At 42.8% G+C, this 16,463-nt stretch overlaps 1 protein-coding gene across 1 annotated transcript in view; it reads right to left on the bottom strand.

The window, feature by feature from the left end:
• The window catches only part of TANGO6 (transport and golgi organization 6 homolog), a 193,719-nt gene that overhangs the window by 2,660 nt on the left and 174,596 nt on the right, over positions 1-16,463 (bottom strand). The window lies entirely within an intron of this gene.

Genomic DNA, 16,463 nt, shown 5'->3' with positions numbered 1-16,463 from the left:
AATCCAGGAGAATATTTCTTCAGCAATCATGTCTTTCCTTGCTACTGCTTTAAAATTTTTCCACCACAGTTCCATTTCCAGGCCCTTCCCCAAGTCACTATAATTTTTTTTTCCAACTGCAGCACTGCATTGGGAAAAAAGAAAGGCTCCACAGCCACAGCCACACTCGTTTGTTATGTCCAGTGCTCTGATCTTCGCGTCTGATATGGAAGGGGGCGCTGCCAAAGCACCTACTCCTGGGAGCTCCTAATTTCCTCCCAAATCCTCCTAGCTTGGGAGCTAGAACTTCTAGCAAGAAAAAGATTTCAAAAGAACAGGGAAACTCAACGTAAGGGGCCTCAGGGGTCATCTAGTCAAAGCAGGGACTGAAGACACTAGGGCACGGGGGGTTACATGACTTGTCTCTGGCTACTTGTGAAGTAACTTCTAATCCAGGGCTCTTTGTCTCAAAAGCGACTATTTTTTGGATCAGGTACTGTACTAGGTATATCCCGTATACTATCTAATCTTTATGCCACTTATAGAAAGGAAGGTTAGTAGCCCCATTTTACAGATGAGGAAACAGAGGATTAGAGGGTTCAGTAACCTTCCAAAGTTACTCAGTTAAAAAAAATGATGGCACCAGATTTTAAACATCCACAGCCTGTGTTCTTATTTATTTTTATTGAAAAGGTAATACAGTACCAAAAAGTACATATTAAAAAATAAATCTCTCTTCTACTCCAGACTCCTAGTTTCCCTTTTCAGAGGATATCATTCTTAATTGTGAGAAATATTCCAGGTGTTTACAAGCATATATGTACAGTCATGTGTTGCATAATGTTTCAATCAACAATGGACCGTATATATGACAGTGGTCCCAGAGATGAGTACCACGTAGCCTAAGTGTGTAGTGGGCTGTCCCATCTAGGTTTGTGTAAGTTCACTCCATCATGTTCACACAATGACGAAATCTCCCATTGTTAAGTGATGCATGACTGTACATGCCTTTTTCCCTCTCTTTTTTAAAGCACAGAATTATATCTTACACTCTTATGTACCATGATTTTTCCCCCCACTTAACATATTTTGAAGACCTTTTGTATAATTGGCACATACAGAAATAACTTTTTTTTTTCAATGCCTGCATAGGATGAATGTCACACAATTTATTTACTCACTCTCCCAGTGAAAGCCATTTAAGTTGGTTCTTTTTGGTTTTTAAAGATTTTATTTTTCCTTTTTCTCCCCAAAGCCCCCCAGCACACAATTGTATATTTTTAGATGTGGGTCCTTCTAGTTGTGGCATGTGGGATGCCACCTCAACATGGCTTGATGAGTGGTGCCATGTCCACGCCCAGGATCCAAACTGGTGAAACCCTGGGCCACCGAAGTGGAGTGTGCGAACTTAACCATTCGGCCATGGGGCCGGCCCCTAAGTTGTTTTTTTAATCTTTTGCTATTGCAAATATTGCTGCAATAAACATTCTGATACCTAAGTCTTTGCGACATACAAGTGTATCTGTAGGACAAATATCTAGAAAATGAATTTCTAGGCCAAAGAGTAATAATGCACACTTAAAATTTTTTTTTTTTTTTTTGTGGAAGATTAGCCCTGAGCTAACTACTGCCAATCCTCCTCTTTTTGCTGAGGAAGACTGGCCCTGAGCTAACATCCATGACCATCTTCCTCTACTTTATATGTGGGACGCCTGCCACAGCATGGCTTTGCCAAGCGGTGCCATGTCCACACCTGGGATCCGAACCGGCGAACCCCGGGCTGCCGAGAAGCAGAACATGCACACTTAACAGCTGCGCCACTGGGCCGGCCCCACACTTAAAATTTTGATAGATAAGGCCAGAGAGGTTGCAATCATTTACATTTTTATCTACCACTATGAAACTTCTGATCTCTCCATATTCTCATCAGTGCTATATATTGGAAACCCTTTATCTTTGCTAATTCAGTAAGTAAAAAATAGTATCTTGCTGTTTTAAATTTGCATCTTTCTAATAAATATATAAATTATTTGTATTTTTTTTCTGGTACATGTAATTGAACTTTTCCTTATTGATTTGTAAGAACTTTGTATATGAAAAAAAAGAGGTCCATTATCTATCATATGAGTTGTAAATATTTTTCCTTCCAGTGAAGAAATTTACATTTTTGATGAAGTTAAATTTATCAATTTTTTCCTCTATGGTTTCTGGGTTCTGTATTTTAAGAAAATAAGCCTTAGAAGAAATAGGGCCTACAATCTTAGCTACTATGTTATGCTGTGGTCTTTCTATTTATCAATTATGCTACCCACATGCTATCAAGTTGGGTTTATTTCACTATATGCAAACATCTCTGGCAATAACTGGTTCAAATAGGCTCCAAAAATTTATGTCACTACTTTGAACTTTAAGAGCTGGCTGTATATTGAAGGCTGTGCCAATGTATAATTTCAAAAAGGGAGAAAAATCAGAAAAAAAGAAATAGGAGAATGTAGACAGTCATCCATTCTTTAATTTTTATGGCTTTTTATAAAAATCATATAATAAATATATATATAATAGCCTAAATACTATAAACATGGACTATCTCTGCAAAAATACATTAAAAAACTGATTGCCTCCAGAGAGGGAAACTGGGGAAGAATGGGGGAAATTATATACTCTTTTGTACCTTTTAAATATTGCATTATGAATATATCACCTATTAAAATATAAATAAGCTTTTCATTTAACTGAATTAACTACTAGACAAAGATTTTCCGAAGGCCACGTAGCAGGTACAACAGAAGTAGAACCTGCCCTTAAAAGGCTTCCAGATATGACATGTGCACACAGACAACACAGAACAGAGCATGGTAAGTGTCCTCAAGAGCACAGAGAGTGAGGAGAGTCAGAGGAAGGAGAGGTCACATTTTAGGAACAGGAAGTGAACTGGAAATGGTGAACAGAAATGATGGGAAATGGTAACTCAGCAGGTAAGTACATGGTCTGCGCCCAAGGTCCCCTGAGCATTCTGCACAAGTACACTATGTAGCACCACACATCTTGGACTTGCTAAAGAATAAAGAGCCCTTTTGATATTCTTGATCATCTTTTGATATTCTTGATCAGCCCAGGTACTGGGGAGTGGAAGGAGGAAGGGAGGGGAAAAGGAGTACACAAAGCAAGCTCCCCAGGCCACCTGCTGGTCTCCCTCTGGCCCCTGTTCTCCAGCTGTGTGGGCCTTCTTTCTTTCCTTATCTGAGCAAAGCTCCTTCCCAGTCAAGGCCTTCGCATATGCTGTTCCCTCAGCCTGGAAGACTATTTCATTTCCTCTTCACCCTACAGCTTCTCCTCAACCTCAGCCTAAAATGCCACTTCCTCAGGAATGCCATCCCTAACCCCCACCTCGGCAAGCCTTCCTACCCTGCTTGTAGTTCTGTTTGTAGCCCCATCACAATGATAATTTAAATATTTATTGTATAATTAGAAAAATGTTTTCCTCACTAGATCACATGTACAATTGACACTGAGGTCATGTCTTGCCTTGTTCACACTGATGTAATCCCAATGCCTCATACAGTGGCTGGCACATGGCAGACACCTAAAAAGTATTTATGAATCAAAGAAGGCATGCACGCATGCTACTCTTAGCCAGTCTCTCACTTGGTAAAAACAAAAAATTCTAAGGACATCTATTGAAACAAGGCCAGACAACCAGGGCTGGCTTGATGAATGTGTGACCTGTGCAGTCATACAGGGTCCCACGATCAAGAGTGCCCCATGCCTGGGTTTAATGATCTGCTGTTGCCGTCTTAAAATTCTTAATAATTTTATCTTTGAACTTGTGTTTTGTAAGTGAAGTCTAAGAGCATGAGTGTGAGCAGGGGACATACGCCCAGTATGCGTGTCCGCCATTCTTTGCCAGTGCATTCGTATACAGCGTTCGCCATGCCCCAGGAGCACAGAATTCTGATGGACCCACAATGTGTGGGAGTTCAGCAAGACTCAAAGCCAGCAGAAGGGGAGCATGTGTGTTATGTTTACAACTGAGCAAACAGAGGCACTGAGGGCCCAGCGACACCACAGATTCCATTCAAACCAGAACTTGCTTCAACCCAGGAAGAAGGCAATGGCTTTCTCAGGAACATGGACAAGTAAGGAACCCTATCGTATCTTTCATATGCTTCCCTGTTTCAGCCAACCATTTACACTGACATGATGACACAGAAGGAAACAGAACAACCCATAGTTCTTGTTCCTTTCAGTCCTCCTGATTCATCAGTAAACTGAAGGTAAAGAGTTGGAAGAATGTGCATGTATCAAGAAGTGAAACGGGCTGGCCCCGTGGCCGAGTGGTGAAGCTCGCACGCTCTGCCTCGGCAGCCCAGGGTTTCGCAGGTTCGGATCCTGGGTGCGGACATGGCACCGCTCATCAAGCCATGCTGAGGCAGCGTCCCACATGCCACAACTAGAAGGACCCACAACTAAATATACCACTACGTACTGAGGGGGTTGGGGGAGAAAAAGCAGCAAAAAAAAAAAAAAAGAAGATTGGCAACAGTTGTTAGCTCAGGTGCCAATCTTTAAAAAAAAAAAAAGAAGTGAAATAAATACAGTTGAGTTAGTTTTGTGCAGAGTTTCCACTGGCCAGCTAAGAAGGAAATACATACGCTTGTACAAGCTACAGAAGACAAAGTGTAATTTCGGTGATCCCACAGATGAGTTCAATGCTCTTATATTTGCATTTAAAATCGGCATTGCACAATACAAAGATGAACAGTAAAATTCATGCTCATAATTTAACATTTAAAATTTTCTCTACTTAGAACAACATTAACAGCAAATAATAAATGCCATGACTAGCTGAGGCAGAGAGACTATGGAAGAAAGGAAAACACTTTATACTTTAAAGTGTTTTAAAGTAACACTTTCTTCTCATGTTTTGAACAAGGGATCCACCTTTTCATTTTGCAGTGGGGCCCACATATTATGCACCTGGCCCTGCAGACAACTCTCCGTGCTCCTTGCCCAACGTCACCACATTAAATGCCTGAATCCTCTGAGCAAACCTCATAAAGATGCTGCCCCATCTCCACTGTGCAGTTGTCTCCTGGGTTTTCTGAGAGCTGCTGAGACACAACAGGAGTCAGGTCTCCTAGCCCAGGTACCTGACTCTAACTGCGGCACTAGCCCCACTGCCCTTTCGTAACCTCTCTCTCTTTCCTGGAGGCTGACAGTGTGAAAAGCAGAGATGCTTCCGGACAGAGGATGATTCCCCGTAGCTCTGCCTCATGATTACTCATTCAATAATCATTATGAAGAGCCTACTTCGTGCCCAGGCAGTGTGCTGGTGATAAAAAGATGAATAATGCAGGAACCCTGCCCGCTGGCAGCTACAGCCTAGCAGGAAGGCAGACATACACGCCAGACAGTGTGATCTCCACTCTAAGAGATAAGCGTGGGTGCTTCTGTGGAAGCAAAGGAAGTGATTTCTGCCTGTGGAGGGGGGTGAAGGGGCCTTCACTCTGACTTTATCTGTAGCCAATGGGTGGCACCAAGGAGTGCTTTAAGGAAGCTTTCGCGAGTCCCATCACCCTCAAACCACCTCAAATAAATGCAGATTCTAAGCAAACCCGGCATGGTTGTTATGTGAATACAGCTTAAAGACAAGTCTCCTAACACTCTACCCTACGGATTATAGGCCAAAATGTCTCTTATATAGAAATTCTACAGTTCCCACTGTTTATTACAAGGTCATCTTTTTTTCTTCTTTTAGAATCATCTTTCACCTAGGCAGAAATATATTAGAGATTTTTTGCCAGGCCTCCTAACATTCAAAGTAAGGTTAGCTTTTAGTTGTTAAAAAGGCACTCTGTTCTGCTGAGGCTCTCTCTCCTTTCCTGGTGTGGGTAGGAATTTCCCCTTAGCACTGCTGTAGCCTTACAGTAACAACAGTGCTTGTGCAAACACCACTTCATACCTGAGGGTGCTGAGCTCCTTGTTATCAGTTCCCGGATCTCCTTTTTTAGGTAACTGAGTGTTAGGCAAAGGCTCCTTCTTAATTAATGGGTTTATCTTAGCAACCCACCCCCATACGGCTTCTCCCCAATCCCTCCCAACGCTGGGGATCCCACACATCACAGGACTTCCTCTGGACTCCCCAAGGATCAAAGCTTCCCGCCAGCCAGGGATTGTCACCAAATCCCATGGATCAGGGGCTGAATACAAGGAGAGTTCAAAGGTAAAGTTAGTCACAGGAGCCTCTGTGGTGGGCAGGATATAGGCAATCCCACGGAGCAAACCTCTCATTAAGAGTTCAACACACCTGCTCTTCATCCCCCCACGCATCAAGGCCCAAGGACTCCAGGGAAAGGTGGAGGGGGTACAGGTGTGAGTCGGGGTGGGCCAGGGGTATCTTAAAGAAGTACCCAGATGCCTAGTCTGAAAACTCTTTGGAAAAGGGTGGGGTTCAGATGCTTTATTAAAAGAATTCAGAGTGTGAGTGCAACACACACACACACACACACTCTCTCTCTCCTCCCCTCCCCCTCCCTCTCCAGACCCCAGTTCCCTGGAGCACACAAAGCTGATGCTTCAGGGACAAGGGCAGTCTTTACGGTTAGATTTGGCTTAGAAAAGACCGGATGAGGCACAGCACACTGAAAAGGGAAGGTGTGAGCAAAAGGCTGCCCTGGGCACACAGGTGCACTTTCAATGGAAAAGCAGGAAAAGAGTGTGTGACTCTTTCAATGAGCTTGACTGGAACATCCCCAAAGTGACTGTTGTATCTTTGAGTTAAGATCAAAAGAGGAAATAAATTTAGGAATTAAAAAGAAGAAAGATGTTTGTCATTTATTTATTTATTTGATTGTAAAAGCAATATAACCACAACCCAGAATATCTGGGAAATAGATGAAGGAAAAAAAGTCTCTAGTCAAACCACCTCTCTAACACAAGCTCCATTAGTAAAGACATTTAGTAATTAGTAGATTCATTTACATTTTTAAAAAATTATTTTAATATTTTAAAAGTCATTTTCACTTCAAGGTGATTTTACAAATGGAACTCAGGTGTATGAAATTGCTATTCTTCTGTTATTATTATGTGGGATCAAGACACAATATAAAGGGTCACAAACAAGACATTTACAGAAATAAGAACTCTGGAAAGATGTGATCCAGCAGAGGATTTTCCATCTATACTTCCGTAATATTTAAGGGGAAAATGGTTTGCTAAATATAAAAGGATAAAGTTAAATGCTAGCATACATGAATTGTATTTAGAAATTCAATCTTCTACAGAGCCAATAGATGAGGCAAAAAGATCAGAAAGAAAGACAACTAAATTTCATACACTCCTATTAACCACCAATTGTGGCTCCTTTTGTGGCTAAGAAATAAACACGTATTGGGCACAAAGACAGAAACAGAAGAATAACAAGGAAGTTAGACATTGAAATAAAAGACAGGGGCAGACAGGAGAAAGTAGGTGAACTGGAGTTAGTGCTGGAGACTGGCCTGGCAGACAAGAAGATTCTCTAGATTGGGGCGCAGAGGAGGAGGTGACCCCAGAGTCCAACCAGTTTTGTTTAAAAACATGCTGGTATAAGCATTAGGTGTAGTATGAACCTGTCAGGAAGCTATAGGCCAGTTTCTAAGAACGCTCATTTGGACCGCTGTGCCTCCATGTTGAAACCAATGTGTGATCTGGAGTCTGAGGGAATTGAGAGTGAACAGACGAGAGTGGTTATGGGGCAGAGTCAAGGATCATCAATAGAGCACGACCCACCAAACGCTTTAAACTGTGTGCAGGAGACTATGCTAAGCATTCTGAGTGGTGAGGGCCAGGGCCTACCCTTCAGGAGCTCACCACCATGTGGGAGAGACAGACACACACACAGAGTTGACCCTGACGGTGTGAAGGCAGGGGACTCAGGTGAAGTGAATCCTGGCACTCCCAATTATGAACTAGGGAATCAGGAGCAAACTACTTCAGCTTTCAGATCCCCGGTAATCTTATCTGTAAAATGGGGATAAAATGCCTTCTTTTAAGGTTGTTGTTAAGAATTAATATCTATAAAGATCCAAGCGCAAGGATTTGCATATGGTGGGTGCTAGACAAGTGGTGGTTTGTCAGTCTCCCTGACTAACACTGTGATCTCTCCGAGGGTCAGGACTGTGTCCATCTCGTTACTCTTCTCTCACTGAGGCCTAGAACAGAGCCTGGCATGCAGCAGCTCTGGTATGCAGTAAATCTTTGACAAATGAATGAATGAATGATAATAACAGCTAATCTTTACAAAGTACCTGTTACGTGGCAGGTATGGTTCTAGGCATTTTATCTATAGTAACTTACTTAATCTTCACAACAACACAATGAGAGAGGGTATTATTATCTATTATCTATACTATCAAATTGGTTGTTATTTTCACTTCTACAAAGTGGGGAACAGAAAGTACATATATTGCCTAGCTTACAAATTTGTTGTGGGATCATAAGAAATAATGCATGTGAGAGTACTTTGCTATGGTGAGCAAAGTGATATATTTCAAAGTATCATTGCTATTATTATCCAGACATTGAGATAATTGGGTTTCCCATCAAGGGGCTAAGAAAATGAGGGGAAAGGCACAACTCTGAAAATGAAAAATAGAGAGCAGAGGCCAAAAAAAGGATGGGCAGGAAGATGAATAAATGGAGGGGCGTTAGAAGAAAAGGAAAAGGTGTAGCAGAGGGGAAATAGATTTAATGTAGTCTGAGTGCAGCATCAGGGCCAGGTACCAATCTTCGGGAACTCGGACCGTGCGACTTCACAGGGCAGACAGCACCTGGAAGGATTCTGCTGGGCAAGCAGAGAGGAGCCGGGCTCTGAGGTCTTGGAGGCGAGCAGCCTCTCTAGGATAGCGGGCAGGAAACAAATAAACTGGGGAAGCAGAATGGAGGGAGATATTCTGGACCTCATTCAGGGGGCTCTGGCCTGAAGAAGAACAAATGCTTAACTGATGAAACCCAAACCTTCACTTCGACGGGTCTATAAAAAAGAAATTAGGGCCGATTCAAACAGAAAGATGGGGCTTTTGAGACACTTCAGTGAAAGCGTTCGGAGGGTCAGCAAAGACAGGATTACTAATGTCTGAGAGATTTCCATCCACGCCTGACAGACAGAGAATCTCAGACACGCCAAAGTTCAGGGTAGCATTATTATTAACCGGAGGTTACTGGGCTTTTCAAAACCCTTTTATTTCCAAAGTATTTTTCTCTGCTAGACCTAGAGATAAATGGCATTTTTGACCCTTTCTGGATTGTGTCTGGCTGTTAAATGGGGAGAGTATCTCAAGTGCAAATTGGAGATGGGTGGGGGGGAGGGGGGTACCATGTGTGATTTTCACTGAAGAATAAACGGGAAAAATTAACTGATCAAGTGCCAAAAATGCTATAGGGATGAGGACACGTTGGGCAATTTGGGAACAAAGACCAAGATGGCTGCTGCTGTTAACCGCTGGTAGGGGTGACAGCTCAGGAGTCCTAAACTAAAAGTAGGTGATCGGATTTACCGAGAATTAACTGCGTGCACTCCTAGGCTAGCTTGTGCTGAGGCATGTACCTCAGGCTTCCGGGGGCCAGGGAACAGCGCCAATAAGGCTGCATCCAGCTCGCCCAGGCAGGGACAGGAGCAGCAGCTGCCGTGGCGCCAGGAGCAGCGGTGGCAGCATCCTTCACAATGTCTTTAAATAGCAACCTGAGGAAGGCAGCAGCTTTCCTACACCCCCACAGCCACGGAAATAGAACAAAGAAGGCAGGAAAAATGGCCAGAGTGTGTGCAGAGGCAGCACACTGCAGCCTGTGGGAGAAGAGATCGGGAGCTTTGTCCTTAGAAGGTGATTACAATCCCAGCTTTCAAACGGTACTCAGTTACCACATCTGGGGGCAAGGGTTCCATCTTCCCTGGCCCTTGAAGCCCTCCACACAGACATCCTGCTGAGGTAGCACAGTCCTGCTCTCTTTCTGCACCGAATGCCCCCCACTGGGATGAGACAGCTCCTGCAAAGCTCACTCCTACCATTTATTGAGTGTTTACTACGTTTCTGTCATGTGCTAATCCTTCACACATTATCTCATTTAATCCTACAAGGGGATTTAGAGAGGTTTAGTGATTTGCTCAAGGACACAGCTAGAATTCAAACCTACATCTGTCAGGTCTAACTCTGCAAAACTTGCTTTTAAACCCCTGCAGCTATTAGGAAATCCAATATGCAGGAGGAAGCCCTGGAGAGAATTTGACCTTTCTCTCGTACCATCAAAGCTGTTATTTGGATGGGGCCTGGTTAGGGAGGAGGGGGAGCAGCAACCGGGCTACTGGCTGACTGCAAGGTTTGAGTTTCTTTTGGGGCACCGGTTTGCTTGGGGCATCCTGCATCACCCCAGGCATACTCAGGTCACCCAGCCACAGGTCCACTGAGTCAGCCATAGGAGAAGTACAGGCCACTCTCCTTAGGGCACCTGCTCAGTGGAATTCAATGTTCTGTGCAAGATGCTTCAGGAACAACAGGTTATAAAATTAGACCAAAGACCAGAGAAAACTAGAGTCACTGACACATCAGACGCCCTGGTGGGTTTGTATTATGCGCTAATATATAGATGGTGTGGATGAGATGTGAACTAGACTGGAAAAAGCACCTGCCCTCCCATAACTAAGTATGGCTCCCCAGACCAGACTCTGCCTCTGAGGAACACCGCCATTCTAGGGTAGTCATTCTCCACCCTTGCTGCACAGTACAAGCCCCTGGAGAACTTTTAATATGCCTGGGCCCCACCTCACACCTAAGAATTAGAAGCTTACGGGTTGGGGCTCAGGGCTTAAAAACATTAAAAAAAAATTTTTGTTTTATGCTCTCCAAGTAACTCTAATAAGCAGCCAGGATGCAGTAGGGTAGGATGTTAGGAAAAACACTGGCTAGGAGACTTAGTAAGAGATCTGCCATGGTGTCAGAAGTAGAGATTACTGGGTTACTGTTACGACTTTGCCTGTGAAAAATCTACGTGCCAATAACAAGGGTGATGTGATTTGGACATAACCTATTTCGCTTCTTGGAATTTTCTTAACTCCCAACAAGCAGGTTTTTATTTTCCAAAAAGGGGATGGGGTCAAAATCATTTTTGACGCAAAATTAAGATTGCATCTTTTTTCCAAAATATTTTAAAAGTTTATTCTTTTTTTTAAAAGATTTTATTTTTCCTTTTTCTCCCAAAGCCCCCCGAGTACATAGCTGTGTATTTTTAGTTGTGGGTCCTTCTAGTTGTGGCATGTGGGATGCCACTCCAGCATGGCTTGATGAGCAGTGCCATGTCTGCGCCCAGGATCCGAACTGGCGAAATCCTGGGCCGCCGAAGTAGAGTGCATGAACTTAACCTCTCGGCCACGGGGCCAGCCCCTAAAAGTTTATTCTTAGACACGTGTATGTGAGGTGCAGTTTTGAAGACAGACAAAGTTACAGGCCATCAACATGTGTTCTGTAAGAAAATGAAAAGATAAATGCAGCTGCCTTCCTTGCTAGGTTAGCAGTAATTATGGCAGAAACCTCTGTCTAGATGGAAGGAGTAAAGGGGAATACATGTGCTAAAATTTTGACAGCAATATATACATACACACACACGTATATATAACTGTGTGTGTATATGCGTAAAGAAGCCAAGTTTTGAAATGCAGCCGTTTCTGGCTGTTCATCAATATTCATTCCGTCACTCTGCTTCACAGGACTCCTCCCAGCTCATCTGGGGACAGAATGTCTACAAGCCAACTCCAATGAAAACTTTAGGTGCCTCCAAGTAACAGAGGTAAAATTCCCTCCTAACGAGAACTTGTTTGGATAACTTCTGTTCTTAGGGAACCTGAATACTGGAAGAGTTTGGAAGTCCCAGAATTTCCAGTTTAAGATCTAAGAAGGCGATTTATTACAAAGGCAGGTACGAAAAAATTTAAGAGAAGTATTCATGCACTCTCTCAACAAACATTTATTAAGCACTTATTTTGTGCAAGGCAATGTGCTAGATTTGAGGAATATAAAAGTGAACGGAATGAGCAATGATATTCACAGAGACAGAATGGTGAATGCTACAGGCAGAGGGAGGTGGGAATGGAGAGTTAGTTTAATGGGTCTGGAGCGTCAGTTCTGCAAGATGGAAAAATTTCTGTGGCGGGATGGTGGTGATGGTAGCACAGCATTGTGAATGTACTTAATGCTACTGAACTGGACACTTAAAAATAGTTAAGAGGGGAAATTTTATGTCATGTATATTTTACCAGAATTTTTTTTCAAAGTGACTGTTGTGTTGAGGGGCTCCCAGTCCCCTGTTGACACCAGACATGAACAAATCATTACAATATCTACTCTCATCCTGAGCCGATATGTAAAGCACTGTAGAGCCTGGAGAAGTGAGGACTAATTTTACCTGAGAAATCAGGAAAGGCCTTTCACAAAGAGTATGACATTTAAGTAGAGTCCTAAAGGATGAATAAAAGCTCATCAGATGGACAGGTGGAGGGAAAAGAGGACATTTGAGGCATAAGAATAGTATGGACCAAGATATGGAGGCAAGAAATAGTATTCAGATTGGCATAAGGTTCTCAGGGCACAGGAGGGCAAGTATGGGAGAGACTGTTACAGAAGTCAGAGCAGTCCAGATTACAAAGGGCCGTGTGCGTCATGCTAAGGAGCCTGGTCTTTATCATATGGACCAGGGAAAAAATGTTAGCTGGGGAGTGGACTCCAGCAGGTGTGCATTTCAGGAAGATTTCTCTGGCTGCAGTTCCCTTACCATGCAGAGTACCCGAATACCTGTCAACCCCACAGAATTAAAGAATAGAAGAAAGTCCAGTGGTGAAGGAAGCAGAAGTTCTAGGAACCCGTTTGTTCCAGTAGACCTGTAACAGTTCACCTCCTCCTAAAGTAGAATCTCAGGCTGGTTCTAATCAGTTCCTTCAGCACAGCCACGCTGGCAATAAGGTAGCCTGGGTTTGCCCCCAGTTCTACCTCTTACTGGCTGTTTGACTTGGGCATCTAAATGTAAACTTCCTGGACCTCAATTTTCTTATCTGTAAAGAGAGTTAATAAGCGTATTGGTCTCACAGGGTTGTTAGGAGGAGTTAATGAGATTATGAATGTGAAGAACTTAGCGCTTTGCCTGGCATACAGTAGGCCCTTAATAAATGTTAGTTATATTATTATTAAATAATAAACCTCAGAGAACATGGAATTTATTTGGAGCAAATTTACCAAGAGCAAACAAACCGTGGGGTGATGAGCAATGAGCTGGAATAGACATCAATCTGTCATTTCAAGTCACCCCAAGGAGGATACATTAGTCAGAACTCTTCCCTTTCAGAGGATGAAGCAAGGATACGTGGGTTTTGCAACCCAGAGGCTGGTCTGATTATCAGGACAATCATTCTCAGGAAGGAAGAAGCGCTTCCCAATCAGGCTGCAGGGTAGGAGGAAAGTCCCAAGACTCTCACTCCCCAGACTGGCAGCCCGAAGGTGTCTAGTCTCCAGTTTTTCTCTGCTCCCGGCTTTTTCCAGTTCTGGGTACATTATGGGAAGTTGCTGGATGGCGTAGTCCATGGTTGGCCTGTGTTTTTGGCGAGCGATAGTGGAATATGAGGTAGAATAAAAAGGGAGCGAGCGTTGTTTCCTGTCTGCTCTCTGAAGAGTTCACAGTGGCAGGTCCTGGGAGGTCAGGACACCTAGGTCCCAGGCTCGTCCTAAACGCGCTGCCCTCACTATCCGGTCATTCCCAGGGCGGACAGTAAATAAGCTGTAACGAGGTAGTCTGGCCTGTTTTCCTTTTGAATATGAGGTTTCCAGGATCTGAAGCAACCTTCTGTTAGCCACGATCTGTGGCAGAAAATGCCCAAGTGACTCAGTTTCTGAGTCGTTCAGAGGACAGTCACAGCACATGCGACTGCGAGTCTGGAGCCGCGCTGCCTGGGCTCACCTACTGCTCTGCCACTTACTAGTTGTTGGACAAGTTACTTATCTTCTCTGTCTGAGTCTCCTCATGCATAAATAGGGATTCTAATCATACCTAAATGAGATGATTATAAAGATTAAATTAATTAATTAATGTAAACCACTTAGATAATAAGTCCTATCATATATAGTAAATGCTCAATAAAAGTATTTGTGCAGGGTTTTATTATACACTGAAATTTTCCAGAAACTCAACTACCATATAAATCGAGAGAAGATAATATTTTGATTTGTTTGGAATTTCACAGAGAGTAGCTTACCATTTGGAAAATCAGGCTACTCAACGCACTTCTGAGTTGCCAGTACAAGATAATCTGTATTAATTTGTATTTGTAGCTGTTCCATTCATGATGATTCTGCCTATAAGAGCAAGTGAATAGTTCATTACATCTTAGAGTGGGCTGAGATATTTAGATATTAAAATACATGTTATTTTATTATAAGCTACTATCCTTTTATTCCTTCTTTATATTATAGTTGGGACATTATACTGATTTTTAAAATATACATGTAGGTTAAGAAGCTATAAATTTCATTTCAAGAGACTAAAGGGGAAACTCCAAAATATTTGGTATAATAATTTGTTATTAATAAAAGCATGCTGGCTCTGATCTAGAGAAAGGAGCTGACAAGAGACATTCCCAAACCCAGTGCTTAACTCGTGCTCCCAGTCACCCTTACGACATTCCCTAAGATACACTGGATAATAAGACAAACCTTGTTCCAGGTGAATGACTGGACTGAGGAAGAGGAAGAGGGGCAAGCTACTATCCTTTCATCAGCACTGGGCCAATGAAAGCTACCAGAGATGACTGAGAATGAGTGCTAAGTCTTCCTGGCACTAGCTTTGGAAAATTATAAGCACAGTCTCTTCATGAACTTTATTTCCTCATTCATAAAATAAGGCGGTTGGATTATTTCCCAAAGTATGTTCTATGGAACATTATTACTGGGCATGCTTATAATGGAAAAAGGGTTCCTTCGTGAGTGAGTTGAGGAGATTGTTAGTTTTCTCTGCTGCAGGAATTCTCGGACTCCTTAATAGGCTGACACGTACCGCATCTCCAAGAGGGGAATATATGGTGTATGCAGCATTTTCCACACTTAATTGACCATGGAGACCTTATGCAAAAGGAGTAACTCATGAGGTTAATAAGCCAAGGGAAATTTTTGTGAAATATCAATTAAATAGTCTCTAAGGCCTCTCCCACCTCTAACATTCTAAAATTCTGTGTTTAAATGGCATTACCTTCTTCTTGGCTATTTTAGATCAGAATAAGAAGGGTAAGGAAAATAAAATAGCATAAATCTGATGCAGAAGAGGAAGACACAACAAACTGTAACATATGTAGATCTATGTAAATGATTATGCAGAAGAGGCAGAAAGGGAGCAGTTTTAAATGTTAGGGCTTCCAAACTGTCACTTATGTTATCACTAGAAAAGGTTGGACATTTATAATTTAGCTGTTACAGTAAGGTACTCAGTCCTAATCTATTCAGCTTTACTTCTCAGATCCATCACTAATGCCATATGGATTTGGCCAAGTTACTGTTGAGGAAATCTACAGGACTATCCCCTACTCCTAGGCACTGACCCCAGCCTCTCCTCTCACAAATGGCTATGGGGGAGGCTGAAGATAGTTTTACACAAACCAGCAACCCCACATACCCCACCTGGCCCAGCCAAGTCGGTTGATCTGGGGATGGGCATCTAATCTTAGCTGGAATGTTAAGTTTCTTCCCTGGCATTTCTGCATTTGGGGCCAGAGGGAATCTCTGAGTGTTGGATGTAAGATACAACGGCTGGGCCACCATCAGTGGCCATGTTGCTGCCACAAGGAAGAAAGCTGGACTCCATTGCAAGAGAATGAAAGTGAAATGCAGAAGCAGCAGAGACAAGAGATGGAGCATTTCAGTTCTTGATTCTAAGAGTCACTGACAAACAGCTCCATCCCAGCATTTCCCACAACAACATGGTTGTTCAACCCTTCTCTGGATTAGGTAGGCTAAAAAGTTCTCTTTGCTTAAGCTAGTTCAGACTAGGTTTCTGTTGCTTAAAATCAAAAGAGCTCTGACTATAGTCACGTGTCCTCCATACTTACTTTCTCCATCGATAAAGAGGGAAGAATGGAGGCCACCTCCTGAAAGCTAGTGGATTGAATACATGCACACTCACTGCTCTCTCCTGAAACCCCGCTTAAACGACAGTAAAGGGATAAAAAATGACATTAGGTCAGTAGAACGAAAAGAACTAACAAGGCAATGGCAACAAAAGTTTAGATGCTAGAAAGCAGCTGGATGGTTTGCCCAGGTTAGTATGTTTTACATCTGCTGAGCTGGTATGATTATTCATTGTGTCCTCTTTCACTCTCAAAAGTGTCCTGGTTTGGATAATAAATTGATTCATTAAATCTAAGAAGCCCAGAAGCAAGCATAATGCACCAGAGAAACTCAAAAAAGTTCAGGAGTTGATGG

The sequence above is a fragment of the Equus quagga genome, chromosome 13 (assembly GCF_021613505.1).
Source record: "Equus quagga isolate Etosha38 chromosome 13, UCLA_HA_Equagga_1.0, whole genome shotgun sequence".
NCBI lineage: Eukaryota > Metazoa > Chordata > Mammalia > Perissodactyla > Equidae > Equus > Equus quagga.
This window is presented reverse-complemented; position numbering and strand designations above follow the sequence as displayed.